Here is a 21,481-nt window from a genome sequence, read left to right on the forward strand (position 1 = left end):
AGAAACTTAACAGAACGTGTCCTGTATTCACTTTGATAGAAAATCAGATATTAATCTAGGGCGAAATCGCGATCCCTGCACAGAGTCTTCTCTTAGCTCTCAGGCTACAGGTTAGAGATGCAGATGTCTTGTCAAATTGATCTTTGCTTGTAAAGGAAATCATTACATTCAGGACTGCTGATGGGGTCTTCATTTTGGCGCCCATGGGTGTTGGAAATCACATCGACACCTTTACAGTTTACTCCCAAGTGTTTGTTTTTTTCCAAAGCAGGTGACGCCAACCCTGCTTAGCTTCCAAGATCTGATGAGAGCAGGCTAGCCTGGGTTAACCAGGTCATAGCTGAGTTAGTTTGCCATTGCCTGCCTCTTCGTAGCGACCCTGGACTTCCTCAGTGGTCTCCCATCCAAGTACTAGCCAGGATTGATCCTGCTTAGCTTCTAAGATCTGAGAAGATCAGGCTAGCCTGGGCCATCCAGGTCAGAGCTAAAATCAAACAGAATCGGTTTGCCATTGCCCGCCTCTTCGTAGCAACCCTGGACTTCCTCAGTGGTCTCCCATTCAAGTACTAGCTAGGATTGATCCTGCTTAGCTTCTGAGACCTGAGAAGATCAGGCTAGCCTGGGCCATCCAGGTCAGAGCAAATATCAGAGTTGGTTTGGCATTGCCTGCCTCTGCATAGCGGCCCTGGACTTCCTCGGTGGTCTCCCATCCAAGTACTAGCCAGGATTGATCCTGCTTAGCTTCCGAGACCTGAGAAGATCAGGCTAGCCTGGGCCATCCAGGTCAGAGCAAAAATCAAACAGAGTCAGTTTGCCATTGCCCGCCTCTTCGTAGCAACCCTGGACTTCCTCGGTGGTCTCCCATTCAAGTACTAGCTAGGATTGATCCTGCTTAGCTTCTGAGATCTGAGAAGATCAGGCTAGCGTGGGCCAACCAGGTCAGAGCAAAAATCAAACAGAGTCGGTTTGCCATTGCCCGCCTCTTCGTAGCAACCCTGGACTTCCTCAGAGGTCTCCCATTCAAGTACTAGCCCGGATTGATCCTGCTTAGCTTCTGAGATCTGAGAAGATCAGGCTAGCCTCAGCTACCCAGGTGACGGGCGTTATTGACTGGAAGCTACCAAGTACTGACTAGCCAGTCAGATAATTTTTTTAGGGTCCTATTGACCTGGATCGCCCAGGCTAGCCTGACTTCATCAGATCTCAGAAACTAAGCAGGGTCAGCCCTGGTTAATACTTGGATGGGAGACTCCCAAAGAAGTCCAGGGTTGCTATGCAGAGGCAGGCAATGGGAAACCACTTCTGTTTGCCTTGTCTGACCTAGATGGCCCAGGCTAGCCTGCTCTTGTCACATCTCAGAAGCTAAGCAAGTTCAGCCCTGGTTAGCATTTGGATGGGAAATGTCTAAGGAAGCCCAGGGTTGCTACGCAGAGGCAGTTAGTGGCAAATGCTGTTCCCTGCCCTGGATGGCCAAGGCTAGCCTGACCTCATCAGATCTCAGAAGCTAAGCAGGGTCAATATTTGGATGGAAGTATTTGGACGGGAGACCATCGCAGAAGTCCAGGGTTGCTACGCAGAGGCAGGTAGTAGCAAACGTCCTGTTCCCTGCCCTGGATGGTCCAGGTTAGCCTGACTTCATCAGATCGCAGAAGCTAAGCAGGGTCAGTATTTGGATGGACGTATTTGGATGGGCCCGTGTCGCAGAGTGGTAAAGCTGCAGTACTGCAATCTGAGCCCTCTGCTTACGACCTGAGTTTGATCCCAGCGGAAACTGGTTCAGGTAGCCGGCTCGAGGTTGACTCAGCCTTCCATCCTTCCAAGGTCGGTCAAATGAGTACCCAGCTTGCTGGGGGGGGGGAAGCGTAGGTGACCGGGGAAGGCAATGGCAAACCACCCCGTAAAACATCTGCCGTAAAAATGTTGCGAAAGCAACGTCACCCCAGAGTCGAAAATGACTGGTGGTTGCACAGGTGGCTACCTTTACCTTTTTACTTTATTTGGATGGGAGACCACCGAGGAAGACCAGGGTTGCTATGCGGAGGCAGATAGAGGCAAATGCCTGTTCCCTGCCCTGGATGGCCCAGACTAGCCTGATCTCATTAGCTCTCAGAAGCTTAACATGGTCGTCCCTGTTCAGTACTTGGATGGGGGGCCACCAAAGAAATTCAGAGTTGCTACGCGGAGGCAGACAATGGCAAACCACCTCTGAACATCTCTTGCCTTGAAAACGCCATGAGGTTGTCACAAGTCAGATGCGACTTAATGGTCCTTTACACATCCAGTTACTTCTGAGTGTCAAAAATAACTGAATGAATATTAGGCAATTCAGGTATGGGGAATGAATCTAATTTGGTGCGGCTTCTTGTTGAGACCGTGCGCTTAAATAGATTCTATTTGGGGTAGAAAGTTCAAAAACGCCTCCGATAATGTTTCCCAAGATGAAAAGCCGCTTTGCCTTCCATCTATCATACTCCACTGTGTTACCTGGATGCCTTTATATGGATACATGCTGGAGAAACGTTAAGCGGTGGTGGTGGGGAACATATCGAGCTCAGCAACGTGTGGAATTTCTGTGTATGTTCTCACTCTTTCTGTCTGTTCACCTGGAAAAGGCTAATAGGGAAAGACACAAACAACTGCCTTTAGATATTCACCTGCAGTTGAGCTGGCCCAGGAGTGGGAGGTGCAACATCTGCTGAACGAATTTCTGGTGTGGTACCTCTACTTAAGTTGATTATTTCTTGTTTGGTCACCGAGTAGGGGGAAGTACGTTCGCCGGTTCCCTCCGACCGCAATTATTTCCAATCTCTGTGCTGAAAAATCTGATCCCCGTGAACTTATCCTCAGTGTCGTTAACTAATTCAACATTAAAAAAACAAAGAAATAATGATTTAACACTGCAAGATATTTCTGAAGGGGGCTGTTGGTGAGAGCCGCGAGCATTTTCACCGAATCTATAACCATTAGGACAACGATGATTCGCACAGTCTTAATCGTCTATTCTCAAGATGTTCCGCTGTTCTACATTGGAAGGTTTTACGGCGTGCACCTCTGGCCTGCCATATGGAATGCTGCCTCTCTTAGGATTTCGCATGCTGAGTCCTCTAACTATAATTTGCAGCGTGACGGCTTCTAATTAAAGCTGATCCGAATAGCCACAAAAGCAATCCATTGGATTTTGGGGGTGTTTTTTTGCTGACACCAAAAAAGGTGTCTCCCTTGCAAAAGTGACAAGTTACATCCTCTATGGCAGGGGTCCTCAAACTACGGCCCGCAGGCCAGATGCGGCCCGCTGAGGTCGTTTATGCGGCCCGCCGGGTTATGGCAAAATTAGACCGGAAGTGACGTTCGACCTAAACTCGCGTTAGCAATGCACACTTCCGGCACTGGGCTGAGGCGGCAGAGACAGAGTGTGAGGCGATACCAAGGTGAGGTGAGTTCCCAGGCTGGGGTGTGTGGTGTGGGGAAGGGAGAGAGATGCAGAAGACAGAGAACTGACGGCCCGCGGCCTTGTACAGTAACAGCAGCCACCACAACAGTCCGGCCCTCCAACAGTCTGAGGGACAGTGAACTGGCCCCCTATTTAAAAAGTTTGAGGACCCCTGCTCTATGGGAATCCACAAGAAAAGTGAGACGAAAAGGGATGGACGAAGCTGAATGAAGCAAACAGAACAGGATCTCAAAGTCACTTACTCAAGAAGGGCTATGTCTCTTGAGAAACAACACAAAAAAATTATGTCAGCCTGCCCACACATATGAAATTGCTTTATATGGACTCAGATCTCTGGTCCATCAAAGTCAATACTCAGACTGTCAATGGTTCTTCATGGTCTCAGGCTGAGGTCTTTCACTTCATCTACTGCCTGGTCCTTTTAACTGTAGATACTGGGAATTGAACCCGAGAACTCATACATGAGAAGAAGAAGAAGAAGAAGAAGAAGAAGAAGAAGAAGAAGAAGAAGAAGAAGAAGAAGAAGAAGAAATTGGATTTATACCCTACCCTCCACTCTGAATTTCAGAGTCTCAGAGTGGCTTACAATCTCCTTTACCTTTCTCCCCCACAACAGACACCCTGTGAGGTGGGAGGGACTGAGAGAGCTCCCAGATGCTGCCCTTTCAAGGACAACTCCTGCGAAAGCTATGGCTGACCCAAGGCCATTCCAGCAGCTGCAAGTGGAGGAGTGGGGAATCAAACCCAGTTCTCCCAGCTAAGAGTCGGCGCACTTAACCACTACACCAAACTGGCTCTCTAAGAAAAAGATAGTGGATTTATACCCTGCCCTTCACACTGAATCTCAGCGTCTCAGAGCAGCCTACAATCTTCTTTACCTTCCTCCCCCACAACAGACACCTTGTGGGGTAGGTGGGGCTGAGAGAGCTCTCGCAGAAGCTACCCTTTCAAGGACAGCTCTGCGAGAGCGATGGCTGACCCAAGGCCATTCCAGCAGCTGCAAGTGGAGGAATGGGGGAATCAAACCCGGTTCTCCCAGATAAGAGAGCTATGGCTGACCCAAGGCCATTCCAGCAGCTGCAAGTGGAGGAGTGGGGAATCAAACCCAGTTCTCCCAGATAAGAGTCGGTGCACTTAACCTCCTCAATAAACTGGCTCGCAAAAAGAACAAGAAACCACACAATTTTCTCACTAGGCATTCCACTTTCACGGGGCAGATCTACTCATTATACTCAAAGGGAGGGCTTTTTAGCAGGTAATGAACCTTTATCAAACATAGGTGCAGGATTCAAAATATAAAGCAAGGTGCGTAAGCCTGACCTGGATAGCTCAGGCGAGCCCGATCTTGTCAGATCTCGGAAGCTAAGCAGGGTCGATTCTAGCAAGTACATGGATGGGAGACTTTCTTGGAATACCAGAACCGGGACACAGAGGCAGGTTGTGTCAAGCCACCTCTCTGAATATCCTCCAGCAGGGGTCAGTCGCCAGAGGTCACCATGACTTCCAGGTGTGCACACACACACACACATTCACCTAAAAATGCAAAAAAGAAAGATATAGGTGCACAGTAGTAAGGAATACAAGGTGCACAACTTTCTTCTTGGATGTTGTGAGAGTAATAAGTGGGTCCCAGTCCCATGCTCTGTGGGTTGGATCTCACCAGCTTTTGGAACAGTTTTGCCCAATTCTTTTGTTTCTCAGGGACTGATTCCTCACCAGCATTTGCTCCGCCCCGTGCTTTTCCCTGCGCCGGCTCAAGCAATGGATTCCCTACTAGTTGCTCCACAGGCACCTCATATGTCGCTGCTCTTTCCTATTACCGTTGCAGCAACAAGATGCTGGTTTTTGGAGTTCTGGTTGATGCAACATGAATGGGAAGGAGCCCCGAAGCAAGAGTTGCCACAGAGCAACTGCTGGGGAATCGATGGCTTGAGCCAATGCAAGGAGAAGCGTGGGGGTAGAGCAAATGTCAATCAGTCATGATCTCCCAGCAGATCCTCTTTGGTAGTCCAAGACTACTTTCCTTGTCCACCCTCAGAAAAGAAGAAGATGATGATATTGGATTTATATCCCACCCTCCACTCCGAAGAGTCTCAGAGCGGTTCACAATCTCCTTTACCTTCACCCCCCACCACAGACACCCTGTGAGGTAGATGAAGTTATTTTATTTATATCCCGCCCTCCACTCCGAAGAGTCTCAGAGCGACTCACAATCTCCTTTACCTTCATCCCCCACCACAGACACCCTGTGAGGTGGGTGGGGCTGGAGAGGGCTCTCACAGCAGCTGCCCTTTCAAGGACAACCTCTGCCAGAGCTCTGGCTGACCCAAGGCCATTCCAGCAGGTGCAAGTGGAGGAGTGGGGAATCAAACCTGGTTCTCCCAGATAAGAGTCCGCACACTTAACCACGACACCAAACTGGCTCCAACCCATCAATTCCAAATGCATTTGGGTTCAGTTCTTGAGTTTGTCAACAAATCGCCTGTTGAAGTGACTCCAGGGTTTATTATCCCAGGCTCAGAACTATAAATGCCGTGCAAACTAATTTTTTTTTTCCTGGCAGGCTTTCTGTTTTTTTAAAGCATTTAAAAGGTGAAATGTTATCTTTTGCTTCATGTTCACATCCAAGAAAAGTTTCCTCAGCTAAAATGTCTGCTTGTCAAGTAAATAAGGTTGCCAGCCTCCAGGTGGCACATAGAGATTTCCTGCTATTTCAACTAATGAGAGCCAGTTTGGTGTAGTGGTTAAGTGGGCAGACTCTTATCTGGGAGAACCGGGTTTGATTCCCCACTCCTCCACTTGCAGCTGCTGGAATGGCCTTGGGTCAGCCAGAGCTCTGGCAGAGGTTGTCCTTGAAAGGGCAGCTGCTGTCAGAGCTCTCTCAGCCCCAGCCATCTCACAGGCAACTTTGGGTGGTAGATTTCATGGCCATTAATAGCTTGCTGAGGTCCTTCCTCTCCCCAAAACTCATCCTGCCCAAGATCCACCCCCAAATCTTCAAGTATTTCCTGACTTGGAGCTGGCAACCCCTATGTAGATGTTAGAGGTCCAGGAGTTGAATTCTAGCAGGAGCTCCTTTGCATATTAGGCCGCACGCCCTTGATGTAGCCAATCCTCCAAGGCTCTTTTTTGTAAGCTCTTGGAGGATTGGCTACCTCAGGGATACGTGGCCTAACATGCAAAGGAGCTCCTGCTAGAATTCCACCCCTGCCCCTGTCCAAAACAAAGCTGGCAACCTTGAAGCTTGGTGGGGGGGGGGGCAGAGAGGATCAATTTTGTTTTTCATTGAGGTGAAAAATATTGTCAAGGAACCTGAGAGGACATACCTGAGAGGAAGACCGACAATGCTTTTCAACCAATCTGAAGTTTATATTTTTGTAAGAGTCGGAGAGTGAAAGCTTATGTAGAATAATTATATGAAACACCCTGAGCGAAGTGTGAAATGTCTCGAGTGCCGACCCAAAGCTATGAATGGTTTTATTAAATATTAACGGCTCACATTTCACAAGGGCGTGCGAAGCAGATGCACAACGCACTCCCTGCCGTAATTTAAACGAGTAAGACCATTTCCGGTCATTTTTAATCCACGTCAGGCTATGGGGGAACACGTTCAACTGAACAAATAAAACCGGGAAGGGACGCCATAATTAATAATCAATTTCCCTTTCATGGCTATCCGCTAATATTTCCCCTCAGAGGATTTCAGGTTTCTCCTGGGTATTTTTCTTGGAGACAGATTGAGCCCTGAAGTTACGAAGACCTTCTTCGGATTGTTCCAGAAGGTCTCTCTGGAGTCTAGTTCTCTCCCTCTCCACTCCGCATTAACACAGTTCTTTCCTGTCAGGAAGTATATATTGTTACAATAAAGCAAATCCTAAATGATCACGGTTTTAGAGCGCGAGACGCTGAGGGGCTCTGAAAAATATTATGGTATGGCCTCCCCTGCTGAAAAGCTTGAAATAAAAAAAATCCCTCGACGGTTCAGACTTCATGAAGGGACTCTATTTTTTCTTCCTTTCTTTTAAAAATAGAATCATTGCATGTTGATTAAACTTATTGCAGTCCGACTCACTGTGAAATGAAGTCTCTTAATGTGATTTAGCATTGTAAAACATTCAGTTACATACAAATCTTGGTGACTGAAAATGATTTCAGGTCAGGTGCGACATAATGGATCTATTCATGAGATTTGCACTGAGGCCCCCAACTTCACAAATATGACATTATTTACAAGGGAAAAGTGAGGTCACGCATTTGAGTGCGTAAGTATTGCGTTGTTTTAGATTTATGGACCTGCTTTCGCCCACACTTAAGAGGGCCTGTCTCAGTTACGCTCCCCATGGAATACATCTCCCCTGTCAGGGTGGTAAAAGGGTAAGTTCTTGAGTTCTAAACCATGAAATAATAACAATAAATCAAGGGGAAATAAAAACGAGATGAAATTTTCAAAAACCATCGCTCACTTGCTTTTAGCCTTAAAAAAAAAAAATTCATAGCAATGATGAAGCATGAGGTTTTATATACTCTTAATATGAATAGAGGGCTGTTTCCAAACTAGGCAGCAGGACATAAGGTTACCAACCTCCAGGTGGGAGCTGGAGATCTGGAATGGCCGTTGATCTCAGGACTATGGAGGTCAGTTACCCTGAAGAAAATGGCCGTTTCAGAGGGTGGACTATTTGTTTGTTTTTTGTTTATGGGATTTCTATCCCGCCCGTCCCGCTCAGGGTGGGCAACGACCACCTCCAGGTGGTTAAATATATATTTAAAAACCCTTGATATAACAACTAGTTATAATACACTCTTCACAAACTACTTGTTCTTTACCAGGTTTTTTTTGTAGCAGGAGCTCCTTTGCATATTAGGCCACACCCCCTGACACCAAGCCGGCCGGAACTGCGTTCCGGTGCGTTCCTGCTCAAAAGGAAGCCTTGAATACTATCATGATGGACCTTGGTCCTTCAACTTCTCTGCTTCACTCTCATTATCATTAAAAGAAGAAGACTGCAGATTTATACCCCCCTTTCTCTCTGAATCAGAGACTCAGACCGGCTTACAATCTCCTATATCTCCTAACCCTAACCCACAACAGACACCCTGTAAGTTGGGTTGGGTTGAGAGGGTTCTTACAGCAGCTGCCTTTTCAAGGACAACTCCTGTGATACCTATGGCTAACCCAAAGCCTTTTCAGCAGCTACAAATGGAGGAGTGGGGAATCAAACCCGGTTCTCCAAGATAATAGTCCGCGCACTTAACCACTGCATCTTCCTACACTGCCCTCTTCTTCTCAGGGATGGCCTAGAACAGGGGTAGGAAACGTTGGCTCTCCAGATGTTTTTTGCCTACAACTCCCATCAGCCCCTGCTATTGGCCATGCTGGCTGGGGCTGATGGAAGTTGTAGGCAAAAACCATCTGGAGAGCCAACCTTCCCTACCCCTGGCCTAGAATATATCTTGCCTCAGGGGTGGAATTCTAGCAGGACCTCCTTTGCATATTAGGCCACACATCCCTGATGTAAACAATCCTCAAAGAGCTTACAAAAAAGAGCCTTGTAAGCTCTTAAGAGGCTTGGCTACATCAAGGGGGTGTGGCCTATTATGCAAAGGAGCTCCTGTCAGAATTCCACCCCTGAGAAAATCCTACAGGGTCTCCATAAGTCAGCTGTGACTTGACGGCCAGCAAGCAACAACAAATAGATGAAGTCAAATTAAAAAAGTCTAGCTGGGCAAGGGCCCGCTTTGTGTTATATCTGTGGATTAGCATTTATTTATTTAGGGCATTAATATGCCCCCTCTCTTGAGCCCTGTCTGAGGCAGCTTAAATATATATAAATACATGGAATCATAAATTATCAATGTAAAAAGCCAGCCACGTCATTACAAACAAGCTGTTTAAAATAAGCCAGCGCATAAAAACAACCATTCAGCACCCTAAAAAATGCCCATAAAACATGATGTTGATCGGGTCACCAGTCTGTAGGTGGCGGCTGGAGATGGCCCAGAATTATAACCGGGCTTCGGGGAATGGAGATCAGTTCACCTGGAGGAAATGGTTGCTTTGGAAGGGGCTAGGGTTGCCATGTCCAACTGAAGAAATATCTGGGGACTTTGGGGGTGGAGGCAGGAGACATTGGGGGTGGAGCCAGGAGCAAGGTTCTGGCAAGCATAATTTATTTATTTGATCAACATAAGAGAAGCCCTGTTGGATCAGGCCAATGGCCCATCTGTCAAGTCGACAGATTCAAGAATGAGCCAAAGTTGATTCTAAGTTCCCATTTATTGATAACCGGTACTCTGGCGCAAGCCACTAGCTTGCTAAGAATGAAACCAATACAGTGATACATGGGTTTTAAGGTACACTTCAAAACATTCCTACGGGGGGGGGGGGGTTACAGGAGGAAACGTTCACACACAACTAATAGATACTTCCTCAGACGATAGCTAGCAAATGCTCTTGAATTGTTATGCAAGGCTTCCTCCCACCTCAGGCCCTGAGAAGGCGCCGGCTAGTTCCTTCACCCCAGTTACAAATCAAAATAAGAAAAGGGGGAAAGGGGAGCAACTAAGGTAGAACATTAGCGGCAGTGGATCCATTAAGATTTTAACAGGGCCTATTGCTTAGGCCATGACCCCCCAGTCTTAAGTCGTTATTAGTCGATCTTGACGCCATCCAGTCCAACACTCCGTGTCACATAAGAACATAAGAGAAGCCCTGTTGGATCAGGCCAATGGCCCATCTAGTCCAACACTCTGTGTCACACAATAGCCCAAAACAAACAAACAAACAAACCAAGTGCCATCAAGAGATTCACAAATGGGGTCTAGAAGCCCTTCCACTTTGCTCCCCCTCCCAAACGCCAAGAATACAGAGCATTACTGCCCTAGACAGTTCCAATAATATACTGTGACTAATAGCCACTGATGGACCTCTGCTCCATATTTTTATCCAATTCCCTCTTCAAGCTGGCTATGCTTGTAGCCGCCGCCACCTCCTGTGGCAGTGAATTCCACATGTTAATCACCCTTTGGTTGAAGAAGGACTTCCTTTTATCCATTTTAACCCGACTGCTCAGCAATTTCATTGAATGCCCACGAGTTCTTGTATTGTGAGAAAGGGAGAAAAGGACTTCTTTCACTACTTTCTCCATCCCACGCATAATCTTGTAAACCTCTATCATGTCACAGTCGACGTTTCTCCAAGCTAAAGAGCCCCAAGCGTTTAATCTTTCTTCATATAATATCCTTTTTGAGGTGTGGTGACCAGAATTGTACACAGTATCCCAAATGAGACCGCACCATCGATTTATACAGGGGCATTATGATACTGGCTGATTTGTTTTCAGTTCCCTTCCTAATAATCCCCAGCATGGCATTGGCCTTTTTTATTGCAATCGCACACTGTCTTGACATTTTCAGTGAGTTATCTACCATGACCCCAAGATCTCTCTCCTGGTCAGTCTTTGCCAGTTCACATCCCATCAATTTGTATTTGTAGCTGGGATTTTTGGCCCCAATGTGCATTACTTTGCACTTGGCCACATCGAACCTCATCTGCCAGGTTGATGTCCACTCACCCAGCCTCAACAGACCCCTTGGAGTGCCTCACAATCCTCTCTGGTTCTTACCACCCTGAACAATTTAGTGTCATCTGCAAACTTGGCCACTTCACTGCTTACTCCCAACTCCAAATCATTTATGAACAAGTTAAAGAACATGGGACCCAGTACTGAGCCCTGCGGCACTCCACTGCTTACCATCTTCCACTGCGAAGATTGCCCATTTATACTCACTCTCTGTTCCTATTAATTAGCCAGTTTTTGATCCACAAGAGGACCTGTCCTTTTACTCCATGACTCTCGAGCTTTCTAAGGGGCCTTTGATGAGGAACTTTATCAAAAGCTTTCTGGAAGACAAGGTAAACAACATCTATTGGGTCCCCTTTGTCCACATGTTTGTTCACCCCCTCAAAGAAATGTAACAGGTTAGTGAGGCAAGATCTTCCCTTACAGAACCCATGCTGAGTCTTCCTCCATAACCCGTGTTCATCAATGTGCCTACTCATTCTGTCCTTGATAATGGTTTCTACCAACTTTCCTGGTATTTCCTGGTTAATTTATATTCCACCCTTTCCCGAATTGGCTCAGGTTGGATTACATCCAGATAAAACCAGTCACATACAATAAAAGCAATAAATTACAACAATACAACACAGTTCAGTATAACAATGGCAGGCGGGTTCATAGTGCAGGTTGGAGTATAATCAGTGCCTCAATAAATAGTTCAGATGATGGATCACTGTGGGGCAGGATAGCCGATGGTATAAGCCAGGGGTGGCCAATGGTAGCTCTCCAGATGTTTTTTTGCCTACAACCCCCATCAGCCCCAACCAGCATGGCCAATGGCTGGGGCTGATGGGAGTTGTAGGCAAAAAGCATCTGGAGAGCTACCGTTGGCCACCCCTGATATAGGCCATAAGGGAAAGGATGCCTGCCTCAACCAAATGCCAGGCAGAACAGCTCCGTCTTACAGGCCCTGCGGAAAGGTAACAAATCTGGTAGGGCCCGTATCTCCACAAGGAGCTGATTCCACCAGGATGGGACCAGGGTCGAAAAGGCCCTGGCCCTGGTCAAGGCAAGATGGACGCCCCTTGGCCCAGGGATAACCAAAAGATGTTGGTTGGTTGGTTGAACTCCAAAGGGAGTTTCGGCCATCAAATTTATATTGACTGCACACGTTTTAAATGTCTTCCCTCCGTTGGAAATAATGACGGATAGGGGCACCTTATTTGGGGGCTCACAGAATTGGACCCCCCGGTCCAATCCTTTTGAAACTTGGAGGGTATTTTGAAGAGAGGCATCGGATGCTGAAAATGTGGTGCTTCTTCATCAAATTAGAGCCCCCCGCTATCATTTTCCCAGACACTCTAGCAATTTGGGAAGGAAAACTTTATGGTACCTGTGAGGGAATCTGAGGGGCGCAGCCTATTATGCAGAGGAGTCCCTGCTATAAAAAAAAGAGAGCCCTGTCTGTAGCTGTTTAGGAGGCAAACTGAAGCACACTCTTTGTGGACAGATTCAACCTCCTTCTTGACCCCATCTGACTTGGAAATAGCTCTGCAACAGACGCTCTGCCAGGATGGCAACTGACACCACGCTTCACCTGTGACCTTTGCAGTCGCGAAGTGGCATCTCACAGTTGGGTTGCGGCCCAGGTCACTTCAACCCATGCTTCAAACATGGGTCGTGTTAAAATAGTTTCACTCATCATGAGCCATGGACAGATAATGATTTCAGAGAGGACGATAGTCTTAACTTCCAGGGCTTTTTCTGAAGCAGGAACTCCTTTGCCTATTAGGCCACAGACCCCTGATGTAGACAGTCCCCCAAGAGTTTACGGGGCTCTTAATACAGGGTCTACTGTAAGCTTCAGGAGGATTGGTTACATCACAGGGGTATGGCCTAATATGCAAAGGAAAGGGTGAGATATTGGCTGTTCTCTCCTCTACAAGGAGTTCTAAACCAAGAAACTTGTTCTCTGGAGCCCCTTCAAACAGTCCCTACTAATGCAATCCGATCACTGTCTAACACAGGGGTGTCAAACATGCAGCCCGGGGGCTGAATCAGGCCCCTGAGCGACTGGCTCTCCCCTGAGCCGTCTGCTTCTTTCTCCCTCCCTCTTGCTTCCTTCTCCATCACAACTTGGTTTGCCAGGCTTGCTCAATCGCACAGGAGCTACAGAGCAAGGCCTCTATTTTCTCCATTGGCTGAGACTCCTCCCTTGAGGAGGAAGGGGGGAGAGGGATAGCTTGCTTGGCTAGGCTTTCTCAATTGCACAGTGGAGCTACTGAGCTGAGTCTTTTATCCTTTTATTGGCTGAGGCTCCCCCTCTTCCTGGCCCCCTGGGGAAGGAAGGAAAGATCCAGGGCTCCGTTTGTCCAGTTCCCTGGATTGCATATTCTCTATCTCCCCTCCCTTCCTTCCTTCCTTCCTTCCTCCCTCCCTCTCTCCCTTCCTCCCACCCTCCCTTCCTTCCCTCCTCCCTTCCTCTCTCCCTCCCTCCCTCCCTTTCTTCCTTCCTTCCTTCCTTCCTTCCTTCCTCCCTCCCTCCCTCCCTCCCTCCCTCCCTCCCTCCCTCCCTCCCTTCCTTCCTTCCTCCCTCCCTCCCTCCCTCCCTCCCTCTCTCCCTCCCTCCCTTCCTCCCACCCTCCCTTTCTCTCTCCCTCCCTTCCTCCCTCCCTCCCTCCCTTCCTTCCTTCCTTCCTCCCTCCCTCCCTCCCTCCCTCCCTCCCTCCCTCCCTTCCTCCCTTCCTCCCTCCCTCCCTCCCTCCCTCCCTTCCTCCTTCCTTCCTTCCTTCCTCCCTCCCTCCCTCCTTCCTTCCTCCCTCCCTCCCTCCCTCCTTCCTTCCTCCCTTCTTTCCTTCCCTCCTCGTTCCTCCCTCCCTCCCTCCTCCCTCTGTCGCTTCCTTCCTCCCTTCCTTCCTCATTCCTCTTTTGTTGTCAAAAGTTTTCTGGTACCCTTACTTCTCTGAAAACAGTCCTTATGTTATACTTTGTACACTGCAAACTGAATACTAAGATGCTGTTGGAAATATTTACCCTTCTGCGGCTTGATTTTGTCCTCCAGGAAGGCAGGGTTGATGACATCTTCAGCAGTAGTTAATATACCTCTGAGCCAAGGCTGTGACCTTTCCCCAACTCATGCCTGACTTCATTCTTCAATCTGATTAAATAGGCAAGATTATCCTTGGAAAGAGCCCTGCTAAGCTCTGGCAAGTGGCTTGATGTAAAATGTCTAAGGTCCTGGAGCAGAATCCATCTCATGAAACCAATTCAGTGGTTTTTACAAAATATTTTTGTTACCTTTTCTGCATATTCGTAACTTCTGTGTCACTTTTTTTTTGCATGTGGGAGGGAATACTTTGCAAGAACCATGCAAGCTCTTTTCAAACATTTCATTTACTTACTTACTTACATGCTTTTGAGCTGTGGTGCTGGAGAAGAACCCTGAGAGTCCCTTGGACTGCAAGAAGATCCAATCAGTCAGTCCTAAGGGAAATCAACCCTGACTGTTCCCTGGAAGGTCAGGTGCTGAAGCTGGAGCTCAAATACTTTGGCCAACAAATGAGAAGGGAGCACTCCCTGGAGAAGAAAGACCCTGATGCTGGGAAAGACAAAAGAAGAAGGGGAGGGCAAAAGAGGAGATGGCTGGACAGCGTCACTGATGTAACAAACAAGAATTTGAGCAGGCTTCGGAGGATGGTGGAAGACAGGAGGGCCTGGCGTGACTTGGTCCACGGGGTCGCAAAGAGTCAGACTCGACTGTGCGACTGAACAACAACAACAAAACTTACTTACTTTAAACTTATATCCTGCCCTCTCCGCAAACGGGCTCAGGGCAGCTAACCACAACCAGGGAACACACATTAAATCAATAAAACAATACAACGCTAAAAACGATAAAATTCCAAATATTGCATAACGGTGCAATTCATAACTTCTTTTGTAGGTTCATGGTTTCTTCAGTGGGCCAGTTCAATGTCTGTGGTCTCGGTCCTCCTTTCAAATTTCCATTCAGGCCCTTGAAAGACCGAATGTGAATGTTTGGGGAGCAATTTCCAGGGCTGGATCTAGGGAGGAGCAGAGGGGGCGCCAAATTGTGTATGGAGTCCATTCAATTCTATGGGTGCATAAGCTAGAATGGGCCCATAAGATGCATCATTTTTTTAATTTTTCCCTCTCCCCCCAAAACCCCATATAGATCAGGTCCTGGCAATTCCCCCCCCCCCTTCCAAACAGAAATATTTTAGCAAAATATTCCATCCCCTAGAAAGCAATCGTAAGCAGGGCTGCTAAGAATCCTATGCAGGTCTACTCAGTGGGGCTTGCTCCCAGGAAAGTTCTTAAGATGCTCCTGCTCCTTATTGGTTGATTTTCTTCTCAGGGGGAGGGACGGTGGCTCCGTGGTAGAGCATCTGCTTGGGAAGCAGAAGGTCCCAGGTTCAGTCCCTGGCATCTCCAAAAAAGGGTCCAGGCAAATAGGTGTGGAAAACCTCAGCATGAGACCTTGGAGAGCCGCTGCCAGTCTGAGAAGACAATACTGACTTTGATGGGCCAAGGGTCTGATTCAGTATAAGGCAGCTTCATATGTCCATATATCCCGTCCGCACATCATTGAAAGTGTCACTAGCATTGCACAATAGCAATCCTTCACAATCAAACCCAGGCTTCTCATTTGCCTGCCCATGCTGGGCAAACCCCCAACCTTGGCCCCAATCCCCCGCTCTCAAGAAAATAAGGAGTAGTACTAGGCAGAAACCATTTTAGAAACTAAGAACCATCTTAGAAACTGAGAGCCAGTTTGGTGCAGTGGTTAAGTGTGCGGACTCTTATCTGGGAGCACCGGGTTTGATTCCCCACTCCTCCACTTGCACTTGCTGAGATGGTCTTGGGTCAGCCAGAGCTCTGGCAGAGGCTGTCCTTGAAAGGGCAGCTGCTGCGAGAGCCCTCTCAGCCTCACCCACCTCACAGGGTGGTTTTTTTTTGGGGGGGGGGGAAGGTAGAGGAGATTGTGACCGTTCTGAGATTCAGAGTATAGGGCGGAATATAAATCCAAAATCTTCTTAAAGTTTGTCACAAATTCTGGCCGGTTCGCAAAGTGGTTCGCAAAGTGAACTTCATGGCAGGTTAACCGGCATGGACTTTACATGAGCTTTCGAGATGTCTACGGAGGATCATGCCAGTCGGTGACTGGATACATTTCCAGACAGATTCTCTGCTTAAGCTAAATGTTTACAGAGCTTCAAAGCAACGAGGGGGAGGGACTTGGAGGGCATGTTGAAGGGCATCTGGGGGAGGTCCCCTGCAAGGTTGGTGTCTCCAGATTGCATTGTATCCATTCTATACACTCCAAAACCTCCTGAACCAGGGGTGTCAAGCTCATTTGTTATGAGGGCCAGAATCCAACATAAATGAGACCTTGTCGAGCCGGGCCGTGTGTGTCATAAAACGTAACGCCAGGTGGCAGTTACAACTTTATAAAGGGCACAGACAAACACAAAAATTTTTTTAAAACAAATTTAAACATGCTTAAAACATTAGCACATTGGTCTTAAAGGTGCTTTCTTTGTATCTCTCCCATGGGATCCAGGGAACTGGGCAAATGAAGCTCTGGCTCTTTCCTTCCTTCCCCAGGAGACCAAGATGGGGAGGAGGCTCAGCCAATAGAAGGAAGAGAGGCTTGGCTCAGTAACTCTGCTGCTTCACCATATACGAGTAACTGCCCAAAGTCTTCTCAATATTCATCTTGATTTTTTCATTGCAAGACGGGAGTTTGCATTTTGTCTGGATAGCGGTCAGTTCTCACACCTCCATTAGCTCTGCCTCCCCCACCCCATTCAGACCACGGCGAAGAGGAAGTTACAGAAAGGAATCGTTGCTTCTTAATTCATTCCTCAGAGTTTTTATACAGAACAGAAATCTACCGCCAAAGGGTTTGAGTTGCGGGGACGGCTGCCTTCTTCTCCAAGTTAGCCATCGAAGGAATCTCACACCCATGAAGACTCAAACAAAGATTGCACTATATTTCGATAGGCATTGGATTGTTTGCTTGGCGGCTTTAGGGAGGAGTGAGAGATTAATCGCTCCAAACATTTCAAAATGCCTGAGATAGTGCCCACCGCCGAAGCATTTTAGGAATCTAAACACACCTCCAAAGTTTCCGAGATCAGCTTTGTAATCGTATCGAGCGCCAGCTGCCAACAAAGCAACTTTTCATAGAAATCTGCAAAGCTGGAATGTGTTTTTGCTTTAAAGAAAAAGAAATTCACACCCAAGCTAACTCCAAGCATATCTGGTACATAAAGGGCCAAAAGCTGCTGCTTTTGGTCAAGTGCAAAGTAATGCACATTGGGGCCAAGAATCCCAGCTACAAATACAAGTTGATGGGGTGTGAACTGGCAGAGACTGACCAAGAGAGAGATCTTGGGGTCGTGGTAGAGAACTCACTGAAAATGTCAAGACAGTGTGGGACTGCAATAAAAAAGGCCAATGCCATGCTGGGAATTATTAGGAAGGGAATTGAAAACAAATCAGCCAGTATCATAATGCCCCTTTATAAATCGATGGTGCGGTCTCATTTGGAATACTGTGTGCAATTCTGGTCACCGCACCTCAAAAAGGATATCATAGCATTGGAAAAAGTCCAGAAAAGGGCAACTAGAATGATTAAAGGTTTGGAACACTTTCCCTATGAAGAAAGTTTAAAATGCTTGGGGCTCTTTAGCTCGGAGAAACGTCGACTGTGGGATGACATGAAAGAGGTTTACAAGATTATGCATGGGATGGAGAAAGTAGAGAAAGAAGTCCTTTTCTCCCAATACAAGAACTCGTGGGCGTTCAATGAAATTTCTGAGCAGTCAGGTTAAAATGGATAAAAGGAAGTCCTTTTTCACCCAAAGGGTGATTAACATGTGGAATTCACTGCCACAGGAGGTGGTGGCGGCTACAAGCAAAGCCAGCTTCAAGAGGGGATGGGATAAAATATGGAGCAGAGTCCATCAGTGGCTATTAGCCACAGTATATATATATGTGTGTGTGTGTGTGTGTGTGTGTGTGTGTGTATATATATATATGTGTGTGTGTGTGTGTGTGTGTGTGTATGTATGTATATATATATGTGTGTGTGTGTGTATATATTTGTTTGTGTGTGTATATATGTATGTATGTATATGTGTGAGTGTGTGTGTGTATATATTGGCCACTGTGTGACACAGAGTGTTGGACTGGATGGGCCATTGGCCTGATCCAACATGGCTTCTCTTATTTTGTTATGTTCTTCTCCTCCTCCTCCTGCCTTCTCCTTCTCCTCCTCCTCCTCCTTCCTCCTCCTTTCTTCTTCTTCTTCTGAATGGAAGCAACTATAAGTTCAGCATTTGAATGGTACAATAAATTCTTGAAAGCTCGTAGAAGCAAAAGTGAAATGTGGGATAAGTACATCTGCAGCACAGGTCTCCGTGGAGAACTTCACCACTGGAATTGCTACCTGCACCCACCTTCTTAAGAAATTTTGGACATTCATTTGTTTTTCAGTGACTTGGGGTGAGGGTTTGGGTGTTCCTTATGTACCATGTACTGGAGTTATTTATTGTTCAGGATTAGAGACCATTTCTGAATATCATTTAGTAAATAATATTTTGTATACTTTTGGAGGCTGGTTCCTGCAGAGGGCTTTACAGCCTTTCCCCCTGCTCCATTATCCGCGTTGTCTAGGCTCACTTCATCAGATGCGTTGGAGTGCATGTTAGGTTGATGCTCACCCATTTCTTATTTCTGTAGCTCTTGCAAACGCTCTTTGCCCTTGCATCTCCAGTTCTATTTGTGTGTGTTCTTTGTTGGTTGTGTGTGTTCTTTGTTGGTTGCACCCACCTGGAGATTGGCAACCCTACTGCATGAGGAGATAAAAAAAAAAACGGTTTTGGAAAGCCCTGAGAGGAGTCAGCAGGCGATGGCAGGAGCCGGCTTGTGGTTTTGGTATTTAAAAAATGCAGAGCAGAGGGCTTAAAGTAGGGCATGTGCGTGCACACGTCTCTTTCCAGTCAGCACTCATCGTATTGACAGGAATTGCTTCAACTGGACGGTTTCATCAATAGACTCAGGCCTGTTTGTTGGTGGCATCCTCAGGGCAGATTCCATTCTCATCCAAGACCAGGCCTTAATTCCCTTACTGTCTTAAAAAAAAAATATCTCCCAGGTGCACTAAAATTTCACTTTCTGGCTTGTTGTCTCCTTCTCCACTTTTACCCCTCCCCTCCCACTCAGCTATGACCGCCTCCTCCTCCTCTTCTTTTCCTCCTCCTCCACTTCTCCTTCTCATCTTCTTTTCTTCCTGCTCTTCCTCCTCCTCTTCTTCTTCTCATCCACTTCTCCTCCTCCCCTCCTCCATTTCTTCCCCCCCTCCACTATTTCACTTCCTCCTCCTCTTCTTTTTTCTTCCTCCTTCTCCTCCTCTTCATCTTTTCCTCCACCCCCACTTCTTTGCCTCCTCCTCTCCTTCCTCTTCCTGCACTTCTCCTCCTCTTCTTCTTCTTTTCTTCCTGCTCTTCCTCTGCCTCCTCTTCTTGTCCTCCTCCCCCCTCCACTTCTCATTAGCATCATCCTCATTCTCTTCTTCTTCTCTTCTTCTTCCTCCGCCTCCTTTTCTTTTCCTCCTCCTCCACTTCTCCTCCTCTTTCTCCTCTTCTTCTTCTTTTCTTCTTCCTCCTCTTCCTCCTCCTTCTCCTCTTCCTCCTCCTCCTCCTTCTGATAGCCCTGATCTGGATAGCCCAAGCAAGCTCAATCCCATCAGACCCGGGAAACTAAACAGGGCCAGCCTTGGCAACTCCTTGGAAGGGAAACCTCCATGGAATACCAGCAGTCAGGAGGCAGGGGCAGGCTTTATTCAGCCACCTCTGTGAATGTCCTCTGTGGCCCAGCAGGGCTCACCAGAAACTGCCATGACACAGTTGTGTAGGCACAAACGCATACACAAAATCACAAACACACAAAATCCACCTAATAATAATAATTTTGGGGATAATTAATGTGCAATTAAATTTATTGCAACCTCGGTTAATGATCCTTGACCATCAGGAACTTCAGGATCCTGAGAAAATGACTTCTCCACCAAGGTGGGAAAGGGTGTGAGACAATAAGGAGTGAAGGATCTCAGATACTTTCAGTCCACTAAAGGTGCTGACGAAAGACAGCATCCAAACTTGACAGCCCTTGTTGAGATATCAGTGGGATTGTGATTTCTGGATAGGGCAGGTGTTCTAAGTCGGAGGCGGACTCTTTCCCACACAAATATTTACGCTCTGCCAGTTTATTTACTGGATGCCCCACCCTGAATGCGCCACAATCCATCCAGAGCTTTCACTCGCCTCCCACAACCTGCCAGTTTGATGAAGGTGTCATCCTCAAGGATAGGCTTGTGCAGGAGCAAACCGACGGGATAAGCTACTCAAGGAGGCAGCAGAAGATCTCTGGTTCAGTCCCTGGTCTCTCCAGTTGGAAGAATGAAGTAAGAGGGGGTGTGAAAGGCCTCTGATGTGAAAGACCCTGAAGGACCTGGAGAGCAGCTGCCAGTTAGGGTAGACCAGGGGTGGCCAAACTGTGACTTGAAATGCATTCCCCAAGTTGCCAGTTGGCTTGGCTTGGAGAAGTGATTTAAAGAGAGACAAATGCCTTTTCCAGGTTAGCTGACAGGGTGGTGGGGGCTTTGAGAGCCATATTGTGTGGCAACTTGGAGAATGCATTTCAAGTTAAAGTTGCTTTCTTTCCACCTCTCTTTCTCCCCCGTCTATTTGTCTTCCTTCCATCCTTCCTCCCTCCCTCCCTCCTGCCTGCCTGCTTTCCTGCCTTCCTTTCCACACTGAGGGTGTTTTTACACTGACAGTTTGTGACAATCTATCACCACAAGAGGTGGTGGCAGCTACAAGCATAGCCAGCTTTAAGAGGGGATTGGATAAAAATATGGAGCAGAGGTCCATCAGTGGCTATTAGCCGCAGTATATATATATATATGTGTGTGTGTGTGTATGTATATATGTATGTATGTACACACACACATATATTGGCCACTGTGTGGTACAGTGTTGGACTGGATGGGCCATTGGCCTGATCCAACATGGCTTCTCTTATGTTCTTATTGGAAACTCACCTTTTACATTACCTAACGTTCTCACAACTGTTTTGCATCGTTGCTGCCCAAAGCATCTACATTTGTTTCGGTGAGATGCGTTTCAGAGCTGCTGCTGCAACATTTTTCTCGACACTAATTTTGATCTGGTCTTTTCTCTACAGGCGTTTCAAACTTGTATTGTAGAAGGTTTCATGCATTTTAAAAGACTCCTCCAAAAGCCACAAGGTGCAGTAATTTGCATGAGAACTGACAGCACTTGAAATTTTTATATATCATTGCTTGCCTCATCTAGTAATTTGCATTTGTATTATTTCCACATTTCCAAGCAATCGTATACATTTAACTAAGCACTGG

The sequence above is a fragment of the Heteronotia binoei genome, unplaced genomic scaffold, assembly GCF_032191835.1.
Source record: "Heteronotia binoei isolate CCM8104 ecotype False Entrance Well unplaced genomic scaffold, APGP_CSIRO_Hbin_v1 ptg000419l, whole genome shotgun sequence".
NCBI classification, from domain to species: domain Eukaryota; kingdom Metazoa; phylum Chordata; class Lepidosauria; order Squamata; family Gekkonidae; genus Heteronotia; species Heteronotia binoei.